An 18,701-nucleotide genomic window follows, 5' to 3' on the forward strand; every position below is an offset into this window, starting at 1 on the left:
TATACTCTGTTTGCAGTTTATTAGGAACGTCTAGCTAAAAACTAATGCAGTCTAATACAACAACCCTGCAAATCTGTAAATCCTACATTCATGAAGGTTCTGATTTTGTGTCAAAACTGTCATGGCACCTCTGTTTCTAAACTAACTCAAATATACAGCATATTTGGAACTGTTGCATTGACATTTCTCATCACTTAATGCCCAGCTTATACACGGTATAATGTGTCTGCAATAAACGAATATCGACCAACATATCAGTCCGACCAATTTTTAAAAAAAAAAAGACAAAAAACAATACCTTCCTAAATAACTTTGTCATGATTTTTGACTGCAGAAAAATTATTTTTTAAGTTTTACTTAAATACTAAGAACATGTTTTGAAAGGCATTTAAAACATGTTCTTAAATACTAAGAACATGTTTTAAATGCCTTTCAAAATGCCTTATAGTAGAGCTGCACCCAGGCAGGGTGAAACGTGAGCAGACAGCTGAAGTGATTTTGGTGAGAACTGATGAATATGACAGAAAAAAAAAATGGGAAAGTCCAGTTCAGGTAGATGAGTCAGAGTTCTGCTTTAATAATGACACAGCTTAAGATCAGATAGGCGGCGAGAAGGTTGCTTGCGATCGCTCGGCACATGATCTCTCTCTACCTCAAATTAGCAGATTGTTTCCTCACACGGTGCACCATGACCGGTGGACAGGAACAGACAAGCCCGTGACAGGGGAATCTGTCATAAACCAACTATTTCTGATGAAATAAAACGGTGTAGAGTGGTGGGGATACTGTACGTGTTCCAGGAACGTCTATATCTTGGCTCAAAACATACCATATTTAGTCAGCTTCAAGGTGAAACAACTGTTTTTTTTTTCAATCTTGCAAACCTCTGAAAAACAAAACTGAGAAAAGGTTTGTGGGTTTCAGGCAATGCTTTACTATTCAGGGAGATGTGTTTGACAGGAGGCAACTGTATTGCTGCATGCTGACATTTACCATTTTAAGCAAGTGTGTATGTGTTTGTGTGCCATCTGTGGAGCCAAACAAAGCCCACACACTCCTCTCACTTGAACTCTCAGCACTTAATGTGACTTTTGTCTCCCTTATTTTCAGTTTCTTTCATCTTTCTCCATGTCTCTCTTGACAACAATATTTATTAATAGCTGATAGTGGAGCTGAAGCAATTAGGCAATTAATCAGTTAGTCATTCAACAGAAAATTAAGTGAGATTCATTGGTTTAAGCTTCAGTTCTGTTGCCAAATTTGAATATTTGGTGGTTTTCTTTGATGATAAATTGAATATGGTTGGGTGTTGAACTGAAACAAGCAATCTAAAAGATGTCGTTTTGGAAAATGTTACTCTACTTTCACACAATTTTATAAAATAAACAATAAATCAGTTAATTAAGGAAAAATAACCGGTAGATTATTCAAACAAAAATCATCTTTGGATCTCAACTGAATAAGATCCACAGGACTAAGCAGGCATAGCTTATTTCATCACAATCATTGTTGATTGTGATATGTTTGTGTGTCATCTAGCAAACTATTGTCTGTCTTGCAAACATATCTGAGGACTCACAAGCCAATTTACACTATCTAGCAGATAGCTGTATACAGGAGCAGCTGGCTTGTTTACTTGCCACCAAAGCTAAAAGTCTGTAAAAAGAAAATAAATATGTTTTTATAGATGGTAATAAATCATGCACATTATTGAAGAATGTGGACCATAACAAATGTTTTCCGGTATTCTTTTGTTAAGTGTTCAGCCATCATGTGCACATGACATAGTCAACAAAGCACACCTTCTGCACAGTTCAAGCCATTATACACTCACTGTCTCTCTCCATTTTGTGTGAAGTGGAAGTCACACACTCCTGTGTATTTTTCTTGTTTTTTTTTTTTTTTTTTGAAAACTGCATATTTTTAGATTCTTGCACATACAGTAAAAGGGTGATGTACCTGCTATTTACAGCTGTGTGCAAGATTCAAATTAGTTTTTCTCTTAATGTTAACGTTCAAAGGTCATGCTCATCTGCTCTAAATGCCATGTTAACAGCACGTGGAACATCAGGAAATGCATCAAACTGCAGAGAGTAAAGTGACATTTCTGACAGAAGAGCTCATGTTTTTTTTTTTTTTTAACACCTTATTGTAGAAATGCACCCGGGCAGGTATGGCATGGGTATTCAGCTGAACTGATTTTGGTCAAAACAGAAAATAATGGGAAAATCCAGTTCAGGCAGTTGAGTCGCAGCTCTGCTTTAATAATGACACAGCTTCAGATCAGAGAGACGCAGATCAGATCAGATAAGAGGCAGGTAGTAAGTAGGTTGCCCGTGGGCAAATCGAAAAAGGCGCATTTTCTTTGTTTGAAGCCATTCTGCAGTAGATTTACATCGATGGCCAGGTTAAAAGTTAATAATATGCTCATATTTTAAGATAAATTTATACATAAATGCAGATTATTCCAAAGGTTTCACTTTTTCTCCTTGTCACTTTAGTTCTGACATCCCAATCCTGTGTTATTTATTGGATGCAGTGTCTTTTTTGTTATGAAAGGAGTCAGATTCAAACATAGTGATTCACTATAACACTGGAATCAGCTTGTTAACTACCCACAGAAAAAAATACAGAAAATATGACGTCAATGCAGAAAACAAAGCAGCCCTGCTGATGGGAACAGCTGGGCCTCTGTTGGTCAGGAATTGGATGGTGCTAGTTAGATGACAAATGAGGTAAATGCTGGTTTACCACACACAACGAACATGTGCTCAAAATACTGTATTATGCGGAGCTCGTGACCACCTAAACCAGCAATTATGTTCAGGGCATGACCATCATAAACTGGTCAGGCTGGCACAGCTTCTCCAACCAGCAACCGAGGCAGGTTTTTAATCAGTGAATTAATTGACTATGACTTCTAAACAGCCGGATGAAGCTGGTTGACCAGTCTTTCTTTGTAAGCAGTTTTACCAGTGAAATGTCAAAATCTGACTGTCAAACACTACAGGAGCTTCAGCTCAAATTAAACTTTCTGAACCCATGCGGATGTGTGGGTCAGCAAGAGTGTGTGTGACGTCAACTTCGCTATCTGCCCCTGTCTGCCCACCACCCACATGGAGCCCAAAATTTATGTCCTCGAGTGTGAATACATTAACTGTATGCAGACACTCAGTGTGGTGTGTGTACTGTGCCTGCATGTCCACTATTCACATCCACGATCCTTTCTGGACCATAGGCCCCCTGTTTAGATCATTAAAAATTGGCTTCAGCGCAGTTTTTCAGCACTGCTATGCATTAATGACCTTTTTTTTTTTTTTTTTTTTTTAAATAATGCAGAGCTGAAGGAGTAAAATATTGTAACATAGCAGTTAAACAGATGGTTTAGTCACTGGAACACCTCAAGAAATTCCAAACAAGTGAAAAGACAACACTAAAACACAAAATACTAATAGCAGCAGCATTAATACATTTACTGAGTTTAATTTATATTATGACCCACAAAACGTCTCTTCAACCTATTCCTGTCATTGGAATTTGCATTTTAGAGCTGTATGCTGTATTTTATTTTTCATTGTCTCCGCTGCATTGTGTCACACTGAACTGCCTTTGTGTATGAAACGTGCTCTACCAATACACCTGTCTTTCCTTCTCTGCATATCTTCAGACTTTGGGACACTGGGGAGGAACAAAGTGCTTAAAAAAAAAAAAAAAAAAAAAGACCAAAATCACAGTGGGGCAGAAAAAGTTAAACGTAGCACACACACACAGCCGGTTGATATCTGTCAAGGTGACCCATGAAGATCCCAGTGTGCCAGATGTCTTTAGAAAACACAAGTGACACACCGTGTACACTCGGCAAACGTGTTTACAAGATGTACACGTAAAAGTGCGTGCTGATAGAAGCACACTCACAGAGCAAGTATGTGGGTGTTTACCTGCATGAGGCAGAATGAGGGTGTTTTCAGATATGGGTGTGTAGGTGTGCGTGGATGTGTGCTGCAAGTGGGATAGGGTAACTTAATGATAATAATCTCTCATTTCCATAGCTGGCATGTTTTACAGTGGAATCAGGTTTCACCCCACTCTGGCTTCTCCACACTGAAAAACACTGAATCCTCCTCCTATGATATGAACAGTGCTGAAATTTAATTATACTATGTTTTTAAATTAGACCAAGAACTTCACTGGCAAACATATCCTCTGCACTTCAGCCATACTGAGTGACCCAGTTATTTTAGGACAACTGCATCTCTGACAGATGTAAACACTGGGACAGTGATGTGTGTTTTCAATGCTGTTATTGATTCAACATCATCTCCCCTGGAGGCTTTATATAACCGACTGTATGCCAGTGTGTCAGCATTCACAGGAGACAGAGGGAGATGAATTTAGTGCCAATCCTTTCTTCAGATGTTTGTGCCAACCTCGTAAAAGTTAGTTTACCTTTGACCCTTGTTTTTTTTTTTTTTTTTTTAACAAAAAAAATGTCCCCTCAAGCAGATTTACATCGGAGAGATAACTCTCCACTCTGAATGACAAAACATTTAATTTTTCATGCTTTCTCAAGCATGGAAATGTTATTGATGTGTTCTGCATCACTTCACACACATTTCCTTATAATTCAGTTTAATACACATAATTTGCTCCTTTTAGGAACACCTTTTACCTCAAATTAAGCTCTGTGATACTGATACTGAAGTCGCTGCCCCGACTCAACTGTATTTTCACTGTATGGGTGAGGAAATAAAAATCTTAATGTTTGCTGCAACAGCATCTGCAGAGTGCAGAGATGGGCAGACGTCGCTGCAAATTTATACACTGGGTCACAGAAGAAGAGTTGAATTGAGGACAAGTGAACTTGGCTGTAAATACTTGAAGACATTTCGCTTCTCATCAGCAGTGTAGGTGGGGGATAAATCTCTTATCTAAATTTATCTATATTCATTCCCCACCAGTTGCCCTGGATTCAGCTCTTCTTGGATAACCCTGACCTGGATGACAAAGAATCTTCACAGACGTCTATACACTAGGTCCATTGTCCTGCGAGAAACAGATAATCAATCATCTCTTTCCACAAATAGGAACTGTAACTGTTTCTGCCAAGTTTAAATCAGGTATTAAGTTTTTCTCAGCTATAAACTTGATGCATCAGCAGCTGCAGAGTGAAATGATCCTTTGAATTCCATATCAAGACCAGAAAGCCTTAATAAAAGAGCAACTTAAGTTTCCATTTCGAAACCGAAGAACTACAAAAGGAACAACGCTGACGATGTCCTTGCCCGTACAGTTCAGTCTGTTCCTATTTGGACAGTTTTGTCTCGGCCAGTGACAATGAGGTTAAAGTGCTGAAATTCAACTTTAATTTGAGGGTGTGTACATTCACATGCGAAAAAACTAGTGGTAAGTATAAACTGCAGCCTTTTTTTTTAATGCACACTCTATCCCATTAGAGTTAAAAAAAAAAAAAGAATACTAGTACCACACTGTTCATTTAATATAGATCAGGTCAGAGCTTTAACAAAGAAAAAAAACAAATCACTGTCATAATTCTTTGGACAACACTGTGTAAACAACACTGTAAGTGCTAAATAGAGAACAGTGTGTAGGAGATGGGGGGGCATAAATGAGCTAAACAGTGCAGATTTAACGTCAGATACGTATTACACCTCTGCTAAATGTCTGAAACTGAACAGTCACTTCTACAAAAACACACAGTTGTATTATCATTAACACGGTGTAGCTCATAACCACAACAGTATAACAGCCTTTGCTTTGATGCCCACAGTGCTTTCTGTAGAAGCAGGTGTCACTTTCCCCCCCAGATTAGATGAAAACCATTTGAATGAATTATTATGCAGTTTCACTTGATGTTTATCTGAAATCAAATGAATTTACAACAAGCACAAAGTGCAATCGGGGGACCGGGGCACGACACAGCCCCTGTGTTTGGAGATAAAGAACCCGCGAGCTGAGCCACCCAGTACTACCAACATAAGCTTTCTTTATTGCTTCGGAATAAAGAACAAAAGAACCCAACAGAAATCGTATATTGCAGTTTTTACACCTGAAGCCCCTCCCTCCAGTTAAAAAGATGTGTTTCACTTGGATGTTTAACGAGCAGAGTTTGTTTTTACATGAATCTGCTTAAAAGAGAAAATTTCTCTGTGCTCAACGTGAATCTGAGTTTAAGACACGTATGCACAAGCAAGATTTCACAACTAGCTCGGAAGCCTCGAGTACCCAAACGCTGAAAATGGACTTTTCAGTGAAGGAGGAAACATCTTGTGTCCAGTACTGAAAACTCTGAATTTGATTCTGAATCCGTTAATGGGAGAGAAGCAGTGGATGTCATTTTACGAATTTTTAAACGGGCAATTGAAATGTGTTGTGTTAAAATCGTAGCAGACGCAAATTATTGCTCAGAGTCATCTCAAATATCTTAACACATGTCAAACAGGGATCTTTAGGAAGATGTTGCCACTTTTAACCAGATCAACTTACACTAAGCTTCAGTTTCTATGACTAACATATTACACTCAGCTAAAAGTAAAAATCCACATCTACCAGATAAGTTTGAATGCAGACTGAACCCTGGTTTTCACCACATACAATAATTTATGTAAGCAGCACAGCCACCCCTGCTGCAAAAACATGTATTCATTGAGGCTCCAACACCCTAAAGACATTACTGAATGTTTGTGAGTACTATGGCCACAGTAGCTTTATAGCTTTATACATAATTCAAGTAATTATCACTTTATGATTTACTGAACTGATAATTCCACTGAACACACACACACACACACAGACACACACAGACATGTAGTCACAATCAAACTGATATTCACATGTCCTGATAATCTTTTGCTTTGTGTTTTTGTGGATGTTGTTTTGACTAAGACTGAAAAATAGTGTGTGATTTGCTAAATGTTTTGATTGCATTGTGACATTAAATGTACTGATTTTTACAAAGGGATTTTGTGGAGGTTAAACTCACTGAAACTGAACTTATAATGTAAATCCATAATATGCATCAGTTTATGTAACACCACAGTGAGAGAGGTTACATAAAGGTTCACTATGGAAAAGTATAAATTAACTAAAATTATACCACATTTTCAGTTAATGCTGTTTTGCATTTGTAGTTCAGCCTGCTTTATTTTCCACTACACACTTTGTGTGTTTGTGTTGTCTGGTTTACAGTTAAAACAGTGGTTAGCTCAGGTTGCTGGGACTCGTACTGTAGCTACAATGTGAAATTAAAGCAAACACAGTCCACCTCCTACAAGCACATCAAATGTCCCAAATGCGAGCTCCGCAGTGAGATACCATTCAACCTTTAACATTTCTAATAACCATTTTACGCTGACTTAAACTGAGAGGCAACAGTGAATATTATCTTCCTCACAACCGCAGGTGACTCAGAAACACACAAACACACTCACACAAGAATAAAGATGTGAAACTTTATATATTCAAAGTTCAAAGAAAATGAAATTCAAACAATGAAGTTCATTTCACAGCCGGGTGCTTGTTTGAGCTTGTTTAGATCTGTTTTGGGATTTTACTGCCATATCTTCGTGTCACCGTAGAGAGAAGTGACTCAGACATCAATTAAGAATGATTTAAGCTCTCTTGGAAATAATTTTCACCGAGAATACTACAAAGTCCAAGGTTATGATTACAGAAAAAATAAAGGATTTAGATGTCATTGTAAAAATATATGATCCACAAACAGAAAATAGATATATAGATTATTGATTACTATGTTTTACAATTAAGAATGCTACTAGAGTTTGTCAAGGACAGATTTAATAATTCTGTCATATTTAACAGAAAATAAAAAGGTTGAGAAAAAAAAGGTCTTGCATGTGTGAATTGACTGAATTTCCTTCTCTGTGTGTGTGTGAGAGTATGAAAGTGTGAGAAGGAAAAACAAGCCCAAAATGTCAAATGTCTGCCTTCTCATCACACAGGAAGCTTATCAGGTTGACATTTGTATTATCGATTCTTGTTGTTTTTGTTGTTTACAGAGTGATAACATGCTTGTCAACAATATCGACAGATGGATATTTTCAAGTCGTGCAAAGGAAGTCGTGGCATCGTGTTATTTTACATTTTATTCAAATCACAGTTTTGTTTTGTTTTTTAACAAAGAACTAAACAGTTTGTAGTTACGAAAAATTTCTGAATTGCTGTTTTAATTAGGACTTATTTTTAGCGACAAATCACTGGAGTTCCTCGGTTTGGGATTTTTTTTTTGTTTTAAATACATGAATACAACGGACCTTTGCCGATTTTTATTCTTTATATTCCTAATTCACTAATAGTCTGTTGTGGAAAGATACGTGACATTATAAAGTAAAAGAGTGATAACAAGGGTATTAAACAGATTAATGCCGCAAAAAAACAAAAAACAAAAAAAAAGCGTTAAAAAGAAAACAAGCGCTGCAAAATACAGACAGCGTGAAGCTGCATAGGAATCAAAGTGGATGAAAGACACGAAAGTTAAAAAGCAGGGATTACATTTGGACTTAATTTCATTTTATTTATTTTTTTTATTTACGTTTTTTTTTTTTTTAGCTCCAGAAGCGGTGCATGCCTGAAAGCGGCACAGGCTCCTCTGAGAGGCTCTGAGCTTTGCAGGCCATCACGCCTCAGCTCAGACAAACGTGATCTGCTGTAGCTGATATAGAAAATTATCTTTAACTCATGAAGCGAAAATATACAAACACTGATGTAAAAATAAATACATAAATAAATAAAATTACAGTCACCTGTAGTCTAATTACTCATCACACTGATCCAGAGATGAGTTTTATTTCATGTCTGATCTTGAGTCATTTCCTGAAGCTACAGGGCATTAGAAGATGTAGAAAATGCTGCTATCAGTTGAAGGACACTTTAATATTTTTGCCTCTGATTTTTATATAATCCTCCCAGGTGACGACGTGATTCAACATGTTCACTGTAAGATTAATAGCTAAGTCTTGTATGTGCCCTGTAGTGTATTTCTTAATGTCTTAATAAATAACCTCATTTAATAAACCACTTCCCTCTAAACGCTGCATTTTATCAGACACAAAACAGGAAAAACAGACACTGAATTGTTTAGTTATTGATTGTGATATATGCAGTTTAAAGTATGTAACATGGAAGACAAGCACGTTTTAATAAACCTGCGTGGAAAACCCTTTGGCATTTTTTTCGTTTTGTTAAAAAAATATGTTATTAATTAAAAAACAATAATAATAGGAGAAATAGAAGAAGAGCATACACACGCGTCAAAACCAAAGCAGCTTTGTAGAAATATTAATAGAGATCATCAGAGAGGATAAAAGAACCATAAAGCACCACTGTAAAATAACTTTAAACTCGGTACTAATCGCCACAGTTACACTATCAGAACTTCGGCTTATGCTACTTGTGTATTATAGTGATTATCTGGATGAAAACGAGTTGTTTTTGCCTTACAACCGCTGTGTAAGCCGATAGACTGAAGAGATAATGAACCTAATATAACACAGACTTGGTGTTAATGATATTAAACAGGGCCTAGTCGTGCTTTATGTTGGTGTTAGATCGAAATTTAATCAGAAAAGCGTCGATAGTAATGTTTTAAGTTGACATTAAAGTATTTTTGGACGCAGGTAAGTTGAAGGATTGTGGCAGAGAAAAACAGTTCGAGTCTCAGGTTTTTTTTTAATTATTTTTTTTTGTGGGAAGGAGTCGCCATCTAGTGGGGAAAAAAACGAACTACACCTCTAACCTCTGACTTTCTGTCTCATACTATTCTCCCCCTCTTTCTCTCTTTCTTTCTTTCTTTCTTTCTTTGTCACTCACACATTCACACATTCACACACACACACACACACACTGACATTTACCAAGTATCATGACTTCATATTACTGTCAGTCACCCTGCCTGGTTTCAGTTTCTTTAACGCCCATACAATAAGCTCTGCTCCCACCCAGGTAAACACTCCACACACGATGACTTGTTAAGGCGGTGATGAAGGGGAAACACAGACACACACTGCCAGTGTTTCCTGGAAAGCAGAAGAAAACCCAGGAAAACTCTGGAGCAACACAACATTTAACCCGCCACACTCAGGTGACAGAGAGCAACACAGCAACACGGACTCCAGTACAAGACCTTTACTCCTCTAAGTCATGTTCTATCCCTTTACCCCACTGTTTACCCTCCCTGGGGGGGTACGCCTATCCCAGAATGCACTGGATCTCTCATGTAATACGCCCAGAACAATTTTCAAATGTAAATCCGAACTAAAAACTCAGACATGCTCGTAAAATACGATGCACTGGTGCAGTTTAAGCAGCATGTGAGGTTGTTAGATTGCACAGACTATTAGATGATAGACTGAACAGAACTATTGTTCATACGTGCAAGAGTTTCCACTTTTAAGGTTTTAGTATCATTTCAAAGACATTAAAAAGGAGCTACACTGCTACAAGGCTATGAAGTCATATGAAAAAACAAGTGAAATTCTTTAATGAAGTATACCCCAAACCCTCAACAGAGTTCCAAAATGTCAACAGAGAGCTGAGTGGAAATTAGGGAAACTGTGGAAGCCATAACAAAATCAGAGTGCATCCTTAATTAAAAAGTATTTAGCAGTTTATCCAGCACTGTTAACAAGTGTCAGCGCTTTGCTGAAAGAAATTTAGCTGAAAATAAAAGCAGAGGAGAGAACCTTTGCTTGATCCTTTCTGGCCTTGAGGTAAATCATTTTGGTAGGACATGTTCCATTACCTTAGTACAGTTGTTGGGAAACAAATGGATTCAGACCGTGTCCATACTGTGACCCGAGCCATAGCCTCTTCACCACTTTACCACCGGGCCAGAGATACCGGAGTATCAAGACCTGCTCTGCAAGGCTGTGCTCAACAGTTGGAGATCCAGATAGTCCACAACGAATGATACTTCCTGGCAATAAAGGCAAATAATAAAAGCTTTAACTTCAGAATGTTTTGGCCTGTTGGCTGTGCTATGAGACATGTGATTTATCCACTACAACCATTTATCCACTTTCAGTATATTTACTCAAGTACTGCACATAAGTATAATTCTGAGGCACTTCACTGGAGTATTTATATTTTATGCCACTTTCTACTTGCACTCCCTGCATTTCAGAGGATAATATTATAGTTTTTTTACTCCACACATTTAGATTAGGATTTAAAAGAAAAGAGAAATGGGTTTATAAAAAATAATATGTGGTTCTCAACCTTCTGACCTCTTACAGAATAAGCAGTATCTGGTTGGAGCCGTTTCTGCAGCTGCAACATTAAAATGCTTCTAACACATTAAAGCATTTTGATATTTTCTCTACATTTTGTCAATAACACTTTTTCATAAGATATATTTTTAGACTGTCATATTGGTACTTCTGCCACCACTATCCACTCTATACCTATGGCCAGCTTAAAGAGGACATATTCTTACATACTCTAACAGAGCAGGTGACTCTCTACTCCAACGTCCTTGAGCAACAGGCCAAACATCCTTTTCCTGCAGGCTGCTTTGGAATATGAGCTATGAAAAAAAAAAAAAAGTCAGCCACATGTTGCAGTTTGAAACATCAATATTTTTGTTAATGATGATCCCTCAATATATAGGCGAGTTTTCATCAACACATTATTCCATGGTGGAGCTGATTAGTATCCTTTGTTTGGTGGAATTGTTTCTGCTAATAATTCTCGGAGTAAAGACTGTACTTTCCTGTGAGCCCTGTTGTTTTCTCTACACGCCCTCCCTTCACCCTGGCATCGAGCTGCTTGTTTTGAAAATCAAGAAGAAGAATGGAAAGAGCTGATGACAGTCATCTCACATTTAGACAAGGTGCCCTGGCATGAAGTTGAAACTGTGTGGTTAGAATTGAGAAGCAGAGGAAGGCGAGATTTTGGAGGCAGTAAACTTATTATTTCTGTTGTCTGGTAAGTTCTGCATGGAAAATGACATTTATTCAAAGGATTTACAAGAAACATCAAAGATATCTGTGAGGGAGATTTACAAGAAACATCAAAGAAACATTGGAATGAAAGTCAGACTTACTAGCCACACCACCGCTGTGGTTTATGTCCTAATTTTAGAAATGGCTGCAAGATGAATACTAATATTTAGAGATGGTAATACACAACAATCATGGGACGTGTACGACTTGGTTACAGACTGAAGTCTATATTTTCTGTCTTTTGTCCCTGCTGCTGTTAAGACTGCTGAGTCACCTTTTCTACATCTGCTGTAGAACAACAAATTCCCAGTTTTTGCATTTCTTTTTTTTTTTATTTGCAACTTTCTTGTTTCCTTGAGACTATTTTTGTCCCAATACACTTTATACTAACTATTTACGGTGATGTAAATATCATTTAGCAGGGCTGCAATAAATGCATAAATGTTCTTTTTATTGATGAATCTGCAGATTGTTTTATTCATTAACTCATGATTTGCTGTTAAGTCTATAAAATGTCAAGCAGCACCGAATCATCCCACTTCAGAAGCTGTAACCAGAGAATATTGGGCATTTTTGCTTTAAAATTAAAATTAACTGATAGAATTGACTAATCTTTGCAGCTCCGGTATTTAGCAGCTTTTGTTTTAACTTTTCCACATTGTATTTGAAATACTTTGTGCTTGTACTTCTGTGTGGAATCAGTATATTCTGTCTTAATGAATGAAAAGGTGACACAACAGAAGCCTCCAGCTCAACAAACATCACAAGTCACTGCAATGCTGTGAAAATGCTAAATACAGCACAGAGGCCACTAGAGGCTGACAGTCCTCCTAGTGATGGTGTCTTATTTAGAGCAACTGTACTGAATGTGGTCACGGGCCATGGTCAAAATGAACCTGCTGTCACTTAAAACTGCCTTGTGCAGTAGTTTTAAGTGACAGCAGGTTCGTTTTAAACAATCACTTGAACCCTGTAACCTCCATATTTAACTAAGCAAAAATCAGGAAATGTCTCTAGTAGGAGTACGTTAGTCATTTTCACCTGGGAGTTAAAAGAGTTAGAAAGAATAAGAAAGAAGTTTTGGTCAACAAATGAGACATCTAACCGTAGAATATGAGCTTCTCAAAACCTCTTTGTCATTTCTGACTGTTCTTACAACCCCTGAGTAATGAGCAGAGTGATGTTTGTGGTGCTCTTAGTCATTTACTGTATCTCGGAGCGTAATTCGTGATGAGTAAAGGTGCAACAGAACAGATACGCCCATGCACGCCCACAAACTAGTGACCTACTACTGTTTTCACCTTGAAAGGATGTTCAGCTTTGACATTTATTGATCTTGAACCTGGCGTCTGACTCATGAGAGCACACACACGGTGTGTTATCAAAAGCTTTGTGGTCATTGAGGGTCACAAAAAAACAAAATCACCAGCTCTCCAGCCGGCCTAAAAGACACACAAAGACGTGAGCAATAACGCAAATGCACACACACACACACACACACACACACACACAAATCATTCAAAATTATTGGCCTTTTCTGGCACATGACAATTTCAAATCCGTGCAATTAAATTTTCATGTGAATCTGTTCTTTTGCAGTTTAAAAGCATAAAGAGAGCTCACATCCAATCATACGAGGAATCATGACCTATCACCAGTTAGGTTTCTCTCTAACCTGACCCCATGCTTGAGAGGCTATACATTACCGGCTCTTGAATTTATACAATGAGAAAGCATTTTAAGGACAATGTCATGGTTTCACATTCAGACAAACCAAAACCAGTTTGATTCAGACCAGTACTAAGCTTACACACAGACACACACACATATATATGCACGTTTGCATATGAAGCAATTCTGTCCCCATTTTGCTCATTCTGTCTTTGGTTGTTTTTCTTGTTCATTTTATTGTGGCTTGTTTTTGTCTGTTTTCATGCTCAGCATTTACAGTAAAGTGCTCACAGGATAAAAATACACTCGACTAGGCTCATTTCAAGTAAAGTTCAGTCAAGTTTGGTCTCTTTTTTTCACATCGCTGCGGGGCCCGTTCAGAAAAAGCACCAATAAAAAGGATTCAACATTCAGACTTTTTTGTGAGACTGATTAGCCGAATGTTAAAGTCAGTGTTAGGAAAGCAAACCTAACAGGCTTAAGACCTAAAAGACCCTACATTCAGGCTTTTCTTAACAAGACGTATAATTTATTTGAATAAAAATCTGCTCAAATTTATTTAAAATTCTACAAAGTAGACACTGAAAGTTCATTCTTGACCTCGGAAGCAGTTGTTGACAGAAGAGAATTAAAATTGTGTATCTACTGTATTCTCCCACTCCCACTGCAGACCAGCTACTGAATGGACATTGAGGTGAGATAGTCTTGTTTAGTTTCCAAGCTCAAGAAAGAACTTTGAGTCCCAACTCTGAGGCAAACATGGACAAGAGGTCCATAAAGCACACCAAAAAAAAAAAAAAAAAAAAATTTTGAACATCTGACAGCTGGGCAAAGTCCATCTGTTGAGGAAGACTGTATAATAAAATTGAAAGTTCCAGAACTACTAAGTGGACTTGGTGGCGATATTGTTTTGTTAATCTATGATATATATGTATTTTTGATTAAAGCGAGAGAACTGCAACGTTGTCTTGAGGCTAATGAATTTTAAAAGTGAGAAATAACCTGTACATGCATTCATTTGTATGCAACATTTCCACATTTCCGGTGGAATATTACCATAAAATGTAAAATACAGTGTGTTCTCAGACTGAAAGAGCAGGGTTGATTGCTGTATACCTCGAGGGAGACGTGGTGCGAAGTCATTTTCTCCTCTCTCATTTTTGCTGTAATTCTCTGGATGACACATAGCACGTTCTCACTTCTTCTGTAGCTGCTCTTATCTGCTGAAGCCAAACCTTCAAATATATAAAAATATATTCCTCTCAACCCAGCTGGAAAAAGAACCATGTCTCCAAATGTGCTTGTAATGCTGTTACACCTTTCTAAAAGGCCATCTGATGTGGGAAATTATTAGGGTCGGCCAAAATTCTTTAAAACCTTTACATTACAAGAGGATTTCAGTAGATTCATCTGATTAGTCTGACAATCAAAAGAAGCTTTAGTATTTACCATTAGTGTAATTTAGGCTACAGTAAATATGATGCTATCCTTGTAGAATGGAAGCCAGATCAGCAGAAATTTATCTTGAAGAGACTCTTAAACTTTAAACATTTTAGCATATATATATATATATATATAAACCCTATATCAACAAGTCTAACATTATAGGACACTTGTAACTGTGTGTGGGCTCACATATATATTGTGGTATTCAAAGTTATGTCAGGGGACTCCCATGAGTCCTTGAGGAGTCTATCAGCCATGTGGCCCCAAGACAACAAGCAAAATTAAATTGTGTTTAAATTCATTCATTAAAATTCATGCTTCAATGTGTTTTATCATTGTCACTTAAAAGAAAAAAAAAAACATGCAGTAAAGGTTGGTACAGGAAAATCAAACTGGTCTCTGTGACCAATACCACAACAACTAATGAAAACATTTGAGGCAGAAAGACCAAATTAGGAGAGAGAAGTACACAACAAGCTTTCCGTTCAAGTGGTTAAGACCACTGAGACTAGGTCAAATGGTGAAGAGGACTGAGACTAGGTTAGTTCAAGTGGGTTACAGGTCTGAGAGTAGGCAACTGACAACAAAAATGCTGAGTTATTTTCTGTTGTCACATATTTTGAAAACATCAGACTGCACGGCACAGCTGAGTGAATAGTGGTTAAACTGGACTCTACTCAGGCTCTGGGTCTCTGTAAAGCACTCTGAGACAATTCTGATTGTGGAAGGCGCTATATAAATAAAACTGAATTAAACTGAAATTGAATTGAATACTCATGTACACAACAAACACACTGACACTATTAAACCTGAATGTACCCTGTAACCACTGCTGGCATCAGTTACACACATGCACGCCTCGTGCAGTGGGGTGACATGGTTGACATTTCCGCCAACTGCAGCAGTAAGAACATTACCCCTATAAATGAGAAAAAAGTACCGCAATCTGAGGTCTCACAACATTCAGACACAAGGTTGTGCAAATCTTACAGGAAATCAACAAATTCGTTAGGCCTTTGGTATTAACGCAATGCTTCCGTGAGAACTACGGAATATAAACAAGAGGTACAGCAAGATAACTTTAGTCAGCGCAAACCTGTCCACACCAACGCATGTGGACACACACATACGTCCTCAGTTACAGTGGCTTTGACAACGGAATTCATTAGACACAGTTAGCCAGAAAGAGTCAGCACTGTTTACTGATATTACATTTATGTACTACTAAATTATTTTCCAAATTAAGTTAATCATTAAATACCGGGAGTATAGGTCAGGTAAAAATTATATTAAAATTAGAGATTAATATGAAGGATTATTATGAAATTGGGACACTGAAATGCACTTGTACAGGGTATTAGAGGAGCGAAGGGCTAACCTAAAGGCTAGGACATGTAGTTTTAGAACCTCTATATGCTGGAGTACAGCCATTTAGTACTTTGTAACCCAGCTTTGCTTGCTTACCAGATAGCAAAGCTAATAGCCTATTTATTATTCATTATATACTGAACATTGTAGTTTAGTGGACTCCTTCAACATTGGTCCCATTCAAGAATGTCTTCCAGGTATTTCTTTGTCTCTATTCTGTTTTTATTAATCTTTTCTTAATCCATAATTCACACACAGCTAACTTTCCAGTGAAGCTCCAGTGGATGGAACATGGTTGCTGGGAAATGCCTCATGCAAATATTATCCGAGTACAGTTTTGATAAGTGTTTACCCAAGGCTGAGCCATGCATGGCAGCTGCATTAGATACAGTATTTTTTTTAATGTATGGGGGAGAGAGAGTGTTTGGTGTTTCTCTACCCGGCAACAGAGCTGAGTCATATCTGTCACAGCCCTCCCACGCCTACCCACGCTGCACTGCTCTCGGTCTCTCTCGGTGGTGGAGATGCATGGCCGCGGACATGATACCAAAACTAACTGCATCACTTCATCCAGGCCTACGGATGACAAAAACACACATTTACCGTAAATGGGGGGGAGGGAGCCTTGACGGAACAGGGCTGGCATAGGTGGGTGTGAGTGTGTTTTGTGTGTGTGTGAAACTGATACCATTTATAGAACTTTGTGAAGTGTGTGTGTACGTGTGAGTGTGAGAGTGTGTGTGTGTGTGTGCATGTGTGTGTGTGTGTGTGTGTGTGTGTGTGTGTGTGTGTTCAGCTGCCGGCCATAGTTTGATGTTACTGTTTAACACTGACATTTATTAAGGCCATAGTCAACATTCATGACGATCATGATGACAGTCCACTGAAGAAAGGACTGGGAGGAAATACTTTACAGGCCTCTGGTAGCATACATGTGAATTTGGGATTTATGGGCCTAATTAAAATAGAAATTTCTAATTGGTTCATTGTCTGTGGATGGACAGTGCTGGACAGTCCAGCACTCATAAACACACACAAGCCCAGAATGACCAGAGGCATCAAGTTCTACGTGTTTTTGTCGTTTCAATTTCTCACCTTTTATAAATCGAATTTATTTAGAAAGGCATTCAGATGTCTTTAACATTTTCCTCACATTTAAGAGTAATCAAGAAGCATATGAAAAGAAATCAACAGGCTGAAATCTAACTGCAGCCAGTACACCTCAGCCCGCCCCTCCTGAGTCTTTAACAATGGTATTTTTTTTGTCTTGGTCACGAGAGATCCGTCAGGGCAAAACCAGTTATTATCTGCCAACTATGACAATGGTTTCAGTGATTGCTGATTTCATACCTTTTGATGATGCAACTCCATCTGTACCATTCATTTAGTTCATTTGTTATGTATAAGCCAGTGGCTTAGTTGCTGATCTGACAACTTGCTTTCAGATTGAATGAACCACTCTGCTGTATTGGAGCCTAAGAAATGGTGCAGTTGGAGTGCTAGTTACTTTTTCAGCTGCTCGGCTCGGAGCCCAGATTATACTTTTTATATTCATGTAGCCACGAGGACCTGAACACCAACATAAAATTCATCATCTGCATGTCCCCCAAGGTTCTGGACATGAGCAGACTGCCTACAAGCATGCTGACTAGGCAAGTCAGGAACAGTGTAGTACTGTATGTACAGAGCCGCACATGCATCCGCTGTCTGCACAAGTGGCACAAGAGTCCTTTCTGGGGTATAGTCAGGGCCTTAACAGCTTACTGTGTGTTTTAAAACTTTTGGTCACATTACTCGTACAAATAAATTCTTTTAATTAGTGGTTCCCAATATTGATATTTTGACTCAAAACTGCCTTATAGCGATTATTTTATCCCATTCGCAGAGGGTGACCCCATCCTGTGGTGTAACACAGGACACAATATTCAGTGTGAGAACCCTGTGTATTTAGATTCGTGTGAGATGTTAAGTGGCAATTTCTACAAATTTTCAGTTCAGATTTTGCTTTTGGTTTTTAACCAATTAGAAGAATAATTCAAAATCCTATAAAGAAATATAATGTTGGAACCAACGGTTAAATACGTTTGGGTGTATACATAGTCAAATATATGCATATATGCATCTGCCCAGGGCAGTGAAAACTTCAACCAGGCAAAAATTCAACCACGTGATTTTAAAAGTGTGCAAAACATTTTAGCACATCCCAAGGCTTTATGAATCTACTTTACATATGTGCAC

The 18,701-nt window shown here is 38.0% G+C and overlaps 1 long non-coding RNA gene across 12 annotated transcripts in view; it reads right to left on the reverse strand.

Annotated features, from left to right (window-relative positions):
* Nucleotides 1-18,701, reverse strand: part of LOC121189447 — a 75,314-nt gene that overhangs the window by 35,735 nt on the left and 20,878 nt on the right. For 4 of the 12 annotated variants that reach the window (XR_005894882.1, XR_005894880.1, XR_005894891.1 and 1 more), the window contains 2 exons: nt 11,475-11,560; nt 10,778-10,951 (listed from right to left, as the gene is read on the reverse strand). The exons of 1 other annotated variant lie outside the window; for it this stretch is intronic. This is a non-coding gene — a long non-coding RNA (uncharacterized LOC121189447). Of the gene's footprint in view, nt 1-10,777; nt 10,952-11,474; nt 11,561-14,765; nt 14,885-16,902; nt 16,922-16,949; nt 17,040-18,701 lie in introns of those variants that run through there. 7 more of the 12 variants (XR_005894885.1, XR_005894881.1, XR_005894889.1 and 4 more) reach the window with 5 other exon arrangements.

Source organism: Toxotes jaculatrix, chromosome 11, assembly GCF_017976425.1.
Source record: "Toxotes jaculatrix isolate fToxJac2 chromosome 11, fToxJac2.pri, whole genome shotgun sequence".
NCBI classification, from domain to species: domain Eukaryota; kingdom Metazoa; phylum Chordata; class Actinopteri; family Toxotidae; genus Toxotes; species Toxotes jaculatrix.